The sequence below is a fragment of the Rhinatrema bivittatum genome, chromosome 7 (genome assembly GCF_901001135.1).
Source record: "Rhinatrema bivittatum chromosome 7, aRhiBiv1.1, whole genome shotgun sequence".
NCBI lineage: Eukaryota > Metazoa > Chordata > Amphibia > Gymnophiona > Rhinatrematidae > Rhinatrema > Rhinatrema bivittatum.
The window spans coordinates 228651062-228663588 of NC_042621.1; positions in this window are offsets into that span (position 1 = coordinate 228651062).

Sequence of the window (12527 nt, forward strand, 5' to 3'; positions counted from 1 at the left end):
GAAGACAGGGGCCAGCTGAAGCTTCGCCACTACCAGCCCACGTTCCCCGCAGGTTGAGCCCTTGGGTACCGGGGCCGGCTGGTCTTAGGTGGGCCCCTATGGAGATGCACCGGAGTATGGTCAGTGTACCCGAGGGCTCGAGGCAGGTAGCTGGCAGGCAGGGTGATGCCCGTCGTGAGGTTCGATGGCTGGCAGCTGGTAGGCAAGGTGAAGGCCAGACCGAGGTCCAAGGGCAGGCAGCTAGCAGACAGGGTGAAGTCCAGTCCAAGGTTGAGAGGCAGGCGGCTAGCAGATAGGGTGAAGTCCAATCTGAGGTCCAGTGGCAGGCAGCTAGCAGGCAAGATGAGGGACAGTCCAAGGTCAGAAGCCAGAGAGATCTGTCCGAGGAGTGAAGGTACAAGGAGCAAGGAACTGGAACAGGAATCAGGAACTGGAACAGAAGTACTTCGAGGAAGCAGCGCAGGATACCAAGAGGAAGCAATGCAGGAGAGTCGTTGCCAAGCCGTCCGGGTACAGCCTGGAAGAGCCTTAAATAGGCCCGAGTTGATGTCATCCTTCGGGGCGGGCGCAGATTTCCTGCCATTAGCCCTTTAAATTGTGGTTGTAGCCACGCGCGCGCAGGGGAACCCCGGGCAGGGCTGGAAGCTGGCGGCGTTCCATGCGCTGGGGAGGCCCTGGCATCAGAGAGTGCAAGTGGAGTCGAACAGAGGAGACAGGCCGCTGAAGCCAAGGAGCCGGGAACCGGCGGCACGACAGGAAGGCATCGCCGAGCAGGAGGAGCCGGCCTTGGGGTTCTGTGGTCGGTGAGTGCAACAATACCCCCTCCTCTAAAGCCCCTCCCCGGTAGTTTTGGCTTCCTCAGATGGGAGATATGGAACTGCCTGTTCAGGCCTTAGCAAGTATGTTGGTGGCGGGCTCCCAGGAATTCTCTTCTGGGCCAAAGCCCTCCCAGGCTAGCAGGTATTCCCACCTTCGGCCTCTTTTCCTTACATCTAGTATGTCGCGCCCCTGGTAGGTGGACTCATTCTCAGAGATTAATGGTTGAGGCTTGGGTAGATTTCTAGATGGCCATGACAGCAACAAAGGTTTGAAGAGGGAGGTGTGAAAGGAATTGTGGATCCTTAAGGATGGAGGTAGACTAAGCTGGTGGGTGACAGGTCCCAGTCGACAGAGCACTGGGAAGGGTCCAATATAGTGTGTAGCTAAACGCATGGACGGAAGTTTGAGGCGGATATATCGGCTACTGAGCCAGACCTTCTCGCTGGGTTTGAACTGTGGAGCCAATCTCCTGTGGGTGTCAGCGGTCTTCTTGGCTCTCCGGCTGGCCTGCTGGAGGAGAAATTGTGTGCACCCCCATAGGAGGAACAGTTCCCGTGCCGTCAGCTGAGCTGCTGGAGAAGGTACCGTCAGAGGTATGGGCAGCAGAGGAAGAGGTTGCCTGCCATAGACGAAATGAAAAGGCAAGGATTTGGTGGCAGAAGAGGAATTAGAGTTTAATGCGAATTCCACCCAGGGAAGGAGAGATGCCCAGTTATTCTGTCATATCTTGACGTAACTGCGGAGGAACTGCTTTAGTGTCCGATTGGTCCTTTCTGCTTGACCATTCACATGCGGATGTTACGCTGTCATGAAATCTAGCGTGATGTTGAATTTTTTGCAGAGGTCCCTCCAATATTTGGCTGTAGTTTGTGTCCCACAGTCCGACACCACATGTTTCAGGAGGCCATGGAGGCAGAAGATGTGCTGGACAAAACGTTGTGCCAACTGTGGAGCAGAGGGAAGACCAGGCAGGGCGACGAAGTGCGCCATTTTAGAGAAGCGGTCGACCACTATCCAGATGACCATCTTGCCTTCAGAGGGTGTTAGATCCACGATAAAATCAGTAGCGATGTGTGACTGCGGTTCCGTGGGAGCTGGTAGTGGTTGTAAGAAGCCCCATGGTCGGCCCACCAGGGGTTTCTGCTGGGCACAGACATGACATGAATCTACGTAATCTCGGACATCTGTCCTCATCGTGGGCCACCAATAAAAGTGCTGTACAAAGGCGAGGGTGCGAGCTCGTCTGGGGTGACCTGCAGTGCCGGAGTCGTGAGCCCAGTGTAGGATCTTGTTGCGGAGCCTAGAAAGAACCACCGTCTTCCCCATAGGAACAGTAGTGGTGACGGAAAGTAGGACCCGTGCAAGGTCTATGATGTGTCGCGGGGGTTCTTCAACATCCTCAGCGATGAAGGACAGGGAAAGGGCGTCCGCTTTGATATTCTTGGCTATGGGATGGTAGCAAAGAGTGAAGATGAAGCAGATGAAGACGAGGGCCCAGCGGGCCTGACGGGGGTTCAGCTGCTGGGCTTGGTGTAGGTATTCTAGATTCTTATGGTCCGTGTATATGTTGATAGGGTATTGTGCCCCCTCAAGCCAGGGGCTCCATTCTTCAAAGGAGAGTTTGATCACCAGGAGCTCCTTATTGCCGATCCTGTAGTTCTTTTCAGCAGGAGAAAACTGTTTGGAGAAAAAGGAGCACGGGTGGAGGGTGCCGGTGGAGAAATGTTGGCTCAGTACCACCCCTATCCCCTCGGAGGAGGCGTCAACTTCTACCACGAAGGGGCGTAGTAGATTGGAGTGCCGGAGACAAGGTTCCTGGAGAAATGTGGCCTTTAAGTGCTGGAAGTGCTGTTACAGCCTCCTGAGGCCACTGCTTGAGGTTCGCTCCTTTGCGAGTCAGGGCTGTGAGCGGGGCCACTAGCTTGACATAATTGTGGATAAAGGTACGGTAATAGTTGGCGAACCCATTAAATCATTGTACGGCTTGCAGGCCCGTAGGCTGTGGCCAATCCCGGATACTCTTGAGTTTCTCCAGGTCCATCTGGAATCTATGCCGGGAGACTATGTAGCCTAGAAACGGCAGGCTCTCCTTCTTGAAGGAGCATATTTCAAGTTTGGCGAATAGCTGGTTGTCTCAGAGATGGAGCACCTGGGCGACATCCAGATGATGGCTCAGAAGATCCTTGGAGAAGGCTAAGATGTCATCCAAGTAGACAACAACACATTTGCACAGCAAGTTGCGGAAAACCTTGTTCATCATATTTTGGAAGATGGCCGGGGCATTGCAGAGTCCGAATGGCATCACTAAGTACTTGTAGTGCCTGTCACGAGTATTGAAGGCCGTCTTCCACTCGTTGCCTTCCCGGATGCGAATCAGGTTGTAGGCCCCACGAAGGTCAAGTTTGGAGAAGATTCTGGCTCCTTGCAAGCGATCAAACAATTCTGCAATAAGAGGTAGAGGATAGCGGTCCTTTTGGATGATGGCATTCAAACCCCTGTAATCAATACAGGGGTGGAGAGACCCATCTTTCTTAAAAAAGAAGCCAGCCCCAGTGCAGGATGTGGATTTGTGGATGAAGCCCTTGGCCAAATTCTCCTGCACATACTCAGACATGGCCTTGGTCTCGGTGAGAGATAATGGATAGACCCAGCCCAAGGGCGTTCCGTGTTAGGCAGAAAATTGATGACCCAGTCGTATTGGCGGTGCGGTGGTAGAGTATCTGCTCCTTGCTTGGGAAAAACCTCCGCGTAGGATGCATAGTGAGATGGCAGTCTGGCAGGGAGGAGCGTGATGGTGAGGCAGCATTGGGAGGTCAGTGGTTTCAGGCAAGAGGTATGTATGTATTTTTTTTTGTTATACCAACATTCATGAAGGTTATCATATCATATTGGTTTACATGGAACAAGGGGTATTAGAACTTTAACATTAACATTAATGTAGCGAGAATGCTACTGATAGCGTTAAGAGATAAATTACAATGAAACAAGGGATGTTAAACTAAGAAGAACAGAAAGTGAAGATTACAAATCTAACATAAATATATACAATTGAACTAAATTATTTAACAGAGTATCTATTGCTGGATTGGACGATATATAAAAAATTATAACGATTTTTGGCTATTTAACAATATATATAACAATATAAATATATGCAATTGACCTAAATTACTAACAGAGTATCTACTGCTGGATTGGTGGCTGTATAACATAAATAAATACACTTAAGATGTATTAATAACAAAGTATCTGCTGCTGGATTGGCGGCCATACGGTGGAGGGGACCATGAGATGGCAAAGTGCAGTAGGTGCTGTCTGAGAGATGGCTGGAGGGGTGTGGTTTAAGGGGTGTGGAGGGCAGAAGGGCTAAGGAAAGGCTTGTTTGAATAACCAGGTTTTTAGTTTCTTTTTGAAGGTCAGGGGGCAGTGTTCCTGACGTATATCTGGAGGCATGGAGTTCTATAGGGATGGCCCAGCTGAGGAGAATGCACGTTTCCTAGTGGAAGTGTGGAGAGTGAGTTTGAGGGGGGGAATGTGGAGAGTTTCTTTGTAAGCCGATCTAGCTGGTCTTTTTGAAGTCTTTTTGGAGGCACAGTGGCTCTTTTAGCTTGAGAGAGTGCTGGTTGTGAATAGTCTTATGAATGATAGTGAGAATCTTATGTATAATTCTGAAGCTGATAGGGAGCCAATGGAGGTCCTTGAGGATAGGAGTGATGTTTTTTGACTGGAGTTGGTTAGGATTCTGGCGGCTGCATTTTGGAGCATCTGAAGGGGTTTAGTGGTAGTTGCGGGGAGGCCTAGAAGAAGAGAGTTGCAGTAGTCTATTTTCGAGAAAAGAGTAGCTTGGAGGACAGTGCGGAAGTCATGGTAGTGGAGGGGGGGGGGTCTAAGTTTTTTTAGAATTTGGAGTTTGTAAAAGCAGTCTTATGTAGTGGTGTTAATGAATTTTTTTATGTTCAGCTGGTTGTCTAGTACAACTCCGAGATCTCTCACTTGTATGGCTGAGGTAGGGGGGGGGGGGGGTCAGAGTAGGAGTAGTTGCTGTGGTTGGGAGAGATAAGGAGGAGTTCAGTCTTGGCCGTGTTCAGTACGAGGTTGAGACTAGTGAAGAGACGGTTGATAGAGTGAAGGCAGTTGTCCCAGAATTTGAGGGATTTGGGGAGAGATTCTGTTATGGGGATGAGTATCTGAACATCATCGGCGTATATGAAGTGAGTTAAGTTTAGGTTAGCGAGGAGTTGGCAGAGAGGTAGTAGATAGATATTGAAGAGAGTGGGGGATAGGGAAGAGTCTTGGAGAACTCCATGGGTTGTGCTGATGGGGGGTTGTGCTGTTGTTCAGGAAGGACTCAAACTAGCTGAGGACTGATTCTGAGATACCTATGTCAGTAAGGCGGTTTAGTAGGATAGAGTGATTAACGGTGTCGAACGCTGAAGAGATATCAAGGAGTGCCAGTAGGTATGATTGTCCTTTGTCTAATCCCATTAGTAAGGTGTCTGTGAGTGAAAATAGGAGAGATTCCATGTTTAGGAATTTACGGGAACCAAATTGAGCGGGGTAGAGAATATTGTGTTTGTCGAGATAGTCTGAGAGTTGGGAGTTGACTGTTCTCTCCATGAGTTTGGCGAGAAATGGGAGGTTGGAGATAGGATGGAAGTTGGAGGGATCCCTTGGATCCATGTTTGGTTTCTTCAGTTTCTTCAGTAAGGGTTTAAGGGAGGCAAGTTTCAATACATCCGGGACTGTTCCCTGGGACACGGAGCAATTTATGATTTCGGCTAGAGGTTTGGATATAATCTTTGGAATGGTTAGTAGCAGTTTTGTTGGGATGGGGTCAGATAGGTGGGAGGAGGGTTTCATCTTCTTTAGGAGGGATTCAATTTCGAGGGATGAAGTCAGTTTGAAGGATTCGAAGGAGGCTCTCTGTTCGCAGGAGGTGGAGTACGGGAGTGGGGGGGAAGTACTAAGATGGGCCAAGATGTTGGAGATTTTTTTTCTGGGTGAAGGTTGCGAGTTTGTCAGATTTTTTTTGGGCTTTGTTGTCTGGGATGGGGGGGTGGGAATGATTTAGTGAGTTCTGAGACATATGAGAACAGGACCTTTGCGTCATAACTGAAGTTATGGATTTTGTGGGCGTGGAAGTCTCTTTTTGCTCGAAGGATGCTTGCTGTAAAGGTGTAATGATGATTTGTAAGCAGATAGGGAGGTGGGGGTGGGGTCTTTACGCCAATTATGTTCCTTATGTCTGAGTTCTTGTTTTTGTTTTCTTAGCTCTGGGGAATACCAAGGTTTCTTGTTATTAAGGGCTGGGTTTAGTTTTTTAACAGTTAGGGGGCATATTTTGTTGGCAATCCTGTTGGTGATGTTGAGCCACAATGAGAGGGATGAATCTGCGTTTAATAGGTCTAGTTTGTGTAGTTCGTTGGAGAGCTGGGAGCTGGGAACTGAGATCTTCCAAGGTGCAGGATTTTCTAAAGTGAAGAGTGGTCTTGTGGGGAGGGGGAGGGATCAGTTTTTCTTTTACCGTGAGGTTGGCGTTGAACATCGAGTGGTCTGACCAGGGGACTGGGATACAGGTGCTGTGAATGTGAGATTGGAGTTGATAAAGATTAAATCGAGAGTGTGGCCTGCTTTATGGGTGGGGCGGTCTATGATTTGGTTAAATCCCATAGCTTTGATGGCGGCTACAACGGCTTCACAGTTGGGGGATAGAGGGGCCGTGTCAACGTGAAGGTTGAAGTTGCCCAGGATAATGCCTGGGGAGTCATTGTTTATGTGTTTGGCCATGAATTCTATGAGGGGGGAAGCGTCAGAGTCTACAAGGCATGGGGGGGTGTAGACTAGGCGTATTTGTAATCGATTAGATTTGAAGAGGCCAATTTTGAATTTGGGGGCGGTCTTTAAAGTCTGAGGGATTAATCTTAGTTCTTTTTTGGCCGCTAATAGTAAGCCGCCTCCTCTTTTTTTGTGTCTGGGTAGAGAACATAAGAACATAAGAAAATGCCATACTGGGTCAGACCAAGTGTCCATCAAGCCCAGCATCCTGCTTCCAACAGTGGCCAATCCAGGCCACGAGAACCTGGCAATTACCCAAACACTAAGTCTATTCCATGTTACCATTGCTAATGGCAGTGGCTATTCTCTAGGTGAACTTAATAGCTGGTAATGGACTTCTCCTCCAAGAACGTATCCAATCCTTTTTTAAACACAGCTATACTAATTGCACTAACCACATCCTCTGGCAACAAATTCCAGAGTTTAATTGTGCGTTGAGTAAAAAAGAACTTTCTCCGATTGGTTTTAAATGTGCCCCATGCTAACTTCATGGAGTGCCCCCTAGTCTTTCTACTATCCGAAAGAGTAAATAACCGATTCACATCTACCCGTTCTAGACCTCTCATGATTTTAAACACCTCTGTCATATCCCCCCTCAGTTGTCTCTTCTCCAAGCTGAAAAGTCCTAACCTCTTTAGTCTTTCCTCATAGGGAGTTTTGTTCCATTCCCCTTATCATTTTGGTAGCCCTTCTCTGTACCTTCTCCATCACAATTATATCTTTTTTGAGATGTGGCGACCAGAATTGTACACAGTATTCAAGGTGCGGTCTCTCCATGGAGCGATACAGAGGCATTATGACATTTTCCGTTTTATTCACCATTCCCTTTCTAATAATTCCCAACATTCTGTTTGCTTTTTTGACTGCCGCAGCACACTGAACCGACTATTTCAATGTGTTATCCACTATGACACCTAGATCTCTTTCTTGGGTTGTAGCACCTAATATGGAACCCAACATTGTGTAATTATAGCATGGGTTATTTTTCCCTATATGCATCACCTTGCACTTATCCACATTAAATTTCATCTGCCATTTGGATGCCCAATTTTCCAGTCTCACAAGGTCTTCCTGCAATTTATCACAATCTGCTTGTGATTTAACTACTCTGAACAATTTTGTGTCATCTGCAAATTTGATTATCTCACTCGTCGTATTTCTTTCCAGATCATTTATAAATTATCATTTATAAATTATCATTATAAATTATTATCAGCTACAAGGGATCGGGCGCTCTCCATTGCTGGACCTATGCACTGGAACTCACTCCCAACTCACCTCAGACTTGAACCTTGCATCACCAAATTCAGAGCCCAGCTCAAAACCTGGCTATTCAAACAAGCCTTTCCCCAACACCCTTGATGAATATTGAATTGTGATGGATCATGACCTGAATTTGACTATGACCATGTTCTTATGACATTATAGTTCACTTGTTGTTTGTTCCTATGCTTTTCTGCTCTCCTATTGGTTTTTTGTACCCCTTCCCCTTCCCCTGTTACTTGTAATTTCCGTTGCTTTTGTTCCATGTAAAACGAGGCGATGTTTCAACTAACATCGGTATAGAAGACGTTTAAATAAATAAATAAATAAATATATTGAAAAGTAAGGGTCCCAATACAGATCCCTGAGGCACTCCACTGTCCACTCCCTTCCACTGAGAAAATTGTCCATTTAATCCTACTCTCTGTTTCCTGTCTTTTAGCCAGTTTGCAATCCACGAAAGCACATCGCCACCTATCCCATGACTTTTTACTTTTCCTAGAAGCCTCTCATGAGGAACTTTGTCAAACGCCTTCTGAAAATCCAAGTATACTATATCTACCGGTTCACCTTTATCCACATGTTTATTAACTCCTTCAAAAAAGTGAAGCAGATTTGTGAGACAAGACTTGCCCTGGGTAAAGCCATGCTGACTTTGTTCCATTAAACCATGTCTTTCTGTATGTTCTGTGATTTTGATGTTTAGAACACTTTCCACTATTTTTCCTGGCACTGAAGTCAGGCTAACCGGTCTGTAGTTTCCCGGATCGCCCCTGGAGCCCTTTTTAAATATTGGGGTTACATTTGCTGTCCTCCAGTCTTCAGGTACAATGGATGATTTTAATGATAAGTTACAAATTTTTACTAATAGGTCTGAAATTTCATTTTTTAGTTCCTTCAGAACTCTGGGGTGTATACCATCCGGTCCGGGTGATTTACTACTCTTCAATTTGTCAATCAGGCCTCCCACATCTTCTAGGTTCACCGTGATTTGATTCAGTCCATCTGAATCATTATCCATGAAAACCTTCTCCATTACGGGTACCTCCCCAACATCCTCTTCAGTAAACACCGAAGCAAAGAAATCATTTAATCTTTCCGCGATGGCCTTATCTTCTCTAAGTGCCCCTTTAACACCTCGATCATCTAACGGTCCAACTTACTCCCTCACAGGCTTTCTGCTTCGGATATATTTAAAAAAGTTTTTACTGTGAGTTTTTGCCTCTACAGCCAACTTCTTTTCAAATTCTCTCTTAGCCTGTCTTATCAATGTCTTACATTTAACTTGCCAATGTTTATGCTTTATCCTATTTTCTTCTGTTGGATCCTTCTTCCAATTTTTGAATGAAGATCTTTTGGCTAAAATAGCTTCTTTCACCTCCCCTTTTAACCATGCCGGTAATCGTTTTGCCTTCTTTCCACCTTTCTTAATGTGTGGAATACATCTGGACTGTGCTTCTAGAATGGTATTTTTTAACAATGACCACGCCTCTTGGACATTTTTTACTTTTGTAGCTGCTCCTTTCAGTTTTTTTCTAACAATTTTTCTCATTTTATCAAAGTTTCCCTTTTGAAAGTTTAGCACGAGAGCCTTGGATTTGCACACTGTTCCTTTTCCAGTCATTAAATCAAATTTGATCATATTATGATCACTATTACCAAGCGGCCCCACCACCGTTACCTCTCTCACCAAGTCCTGTGCTCCACTGAGAATTAGATCTAAAATTGCTCCCTCTCTCGTCGGTTCCTGAACCAATTGCTCCATAAAGCTATCATTTATTCCATCCAGGAACGTTATCTCTCTAGCGTGACCCGATGATACATTTACCCAGTCTATATTGGGGTAAGAACATAAGAACATAAGAAATTGCCATGCTGGGACAGACCAAGGGTCCATCAAGCCCAGCATCCTGTTTCCAACAGAGGCCAAAAACAGGGCCACAAGAACCTGGCAATTACCCAAACACTAAGAAGAACCCATGCTACTGATGCAATTACTAGCAGTGGCTATTCCCTAAGTATAATTGATTAATAGCCATTAATGGTCTTCTCCTCCAAGAACTTATCCAAACCTTTTTTGAACCCAGCTACACTAACTGCACTAACTACCTTCTCTGGCAACAAATTCCAGAGCTTTATTGTGCGTTGAGTGAAAAAGAATTTTCTCCGATTAGTCTTAAATGTGTTACTTGCTAACTTCATGGAATGCCCCCTAGTCCTTCTATTATTCGAAAGTGTAAATAATCGAGTCACATCTACTCGTTCAAGACCTCTCATGATCTTAAAGACCTCTATCATATCCCCCCTCAGCCGTCTCTTCTCCAAGCTGAACAGCCCTAACCTCTTCAGCCTTTCCTCATAGGGGAGCTGTTCCATCCCCTTTATCATTTTGGTTGCCCTTCTCTGTACCTTCTCCATCGCAACTATATCTTTTTTGAGATGCGGCGACCAGAATTGTACACAGTATTCAAGGTGCGGTCTCACCATGGAGCGATACAGAGGCATTATGACATTTTCCGTTCTATTAACCATTCCCTTCCTAATAATTCCTAACGTTCTATATGCTTTTTTGACTGCTACAGCACACTGAGCCGACGATTTTAAAGTATTATCCACTATGATGCCTAGATCTTTTTCCTGGGTGGTAGCTCCTAACATGGAACCTAACATCGTGTAACTACAGCAAGGGTTATTTTTCCCTATGTGCATCACCTTGCACTTGTCCACATTAAATTTCATCTGCCATTTGGATGCCCAATCTTCCAGTCTTGCAAGGTCCTCCTGTAATGTATCACAGTCTGCCTGTGATTTAACTACTCTGAATAATTTTGTATCATCCGCAAATTTGATAACCTCACTCGTCATATTCCTTTCCAGATCATTTATATATATATTGAAAAGCACCGGTCCCAATACAGATCCCTGAGGTACTCCACTGTTTACCCTTTTCCACTGAGAATATTGACCATTTAATCCTACTCTCTGTTTCCCATTATTACTGCACTACCAATTTGGTTAGCTTCCCTAATTTCTCTTAGCATTTCACTGTCCATCTCACCATCTTGAACATGCCATACTGGGTCAGACCAATGGTCCATCAAGCCCAGCATCCTGTCTCCAACAGTGGCCAATCCAGGCCATAAGAACCTGGCAAGTCCCCAAAAACTAAGTCTATCCCATGTTACTGTTGCTAGTAACAGCAGTGTCTATTTTCTATGCCAACTTAATTAATAGCAGGTAATGACTTCTCCTCCAAGAACTTATCCAATCCTTTTTTAAACCCAGCTACACTAACTGCACTAACCACATCCCCTGGCAACAAATTCCAGAGTTTAATTGTGCGTTGAGTGAAAAAGAACTTTCTCTGATTAGTTTTAAATGTGCCACATGCTAACTTCATGAAGTGCCCCCTAGTCCTTCTATTATCCGAAAGAGTAAATTGTTGATTCACATTTACCCGTTCTAGACCTCTCATGATTTTAAAGACCTCTATCATATCCCCCCCTCAGCCGTCTCTTCTCCAAGCTGAAAAGTCCTAACCTCTTTAGTCTATCCTCATAGGGGAGCTGTTCCATCCCCTTTATCATGTTGGCCGCCCTTCTCTGTACCTTCACCATCGCAACTATATCTTTTTTGAGATGCAGCGACCAGAATTGTACACAGTATTCAAGGTGCGGTCTCACCATGGAGCGATTCCGAGGCATGATGACATTTTCCGTTTTATTCACCATTCCCTTTCTAATAATTCCCAACATTCTGTTTGCTTTTTTGACTACCGCAGCACACTGAACCGACAGTTTCAATGTGTTATCCACTATGTTGCCTAGATCTCTTTCTTGGGTGGAAGCTCCTAATGTGTAACCTCACATTGTGTAACTATAGCATGGGTTATTTTTCCCTATATGCATCACCTTGCACTTACCCACATTAAATTTCACCTGCCATTTGGATGCCCAATTTTCCAGTCTCACAAAATCTTCCTGCAATTTATCATAATCTTCTTAGAAATTGAATATATAAATAAATAAATAGTCTGTTTATTCAGGGAAAATTCAAGATCCAATACTGAGGAAATCCCTCCTGCAAAAAATCTTTGCAGGGGAGAGGGAATGAACACATTTCTCTCCTTATCATGCTCTCTTTTCATCTCAGTCTAAAAAGTCTAGGGATCACTTTAATAAACAGCTATAATGAATTATTCTAGCAACCTCCTTCACTTAGGTGCAGCTCTATCACTGCTCCCTACATCAGTGGCGGGAGTGGGAGGTAACTAGTACAAAAAAGTTACTAATAATGGCCAAGAGTAACAGATAAGTATAAGAAAAATAAGTGTGAAAGCATGCTGGGCAGACTGAATGGGCCGTTTGATCTTCTTCTGCCGTCATTTCTCTGTTTCTGTGTTTTCTATGTGTAGTGCCTTTGGGCTGTAGTTCTGTCCACTACCTACTCTCACCAACCACAACATGTCTTGGTAAAGGTCCCAGTGGTGCCTTTCCACAAGCTTTTTGCCTGTATACCCCAAATACCCTTTAGTACATCTGGCACTTGGTAGATGAATACATCCTTTTCTTTTAATTTCCAAGGCACTTGTGAATCTCTTGCTTCTGTAT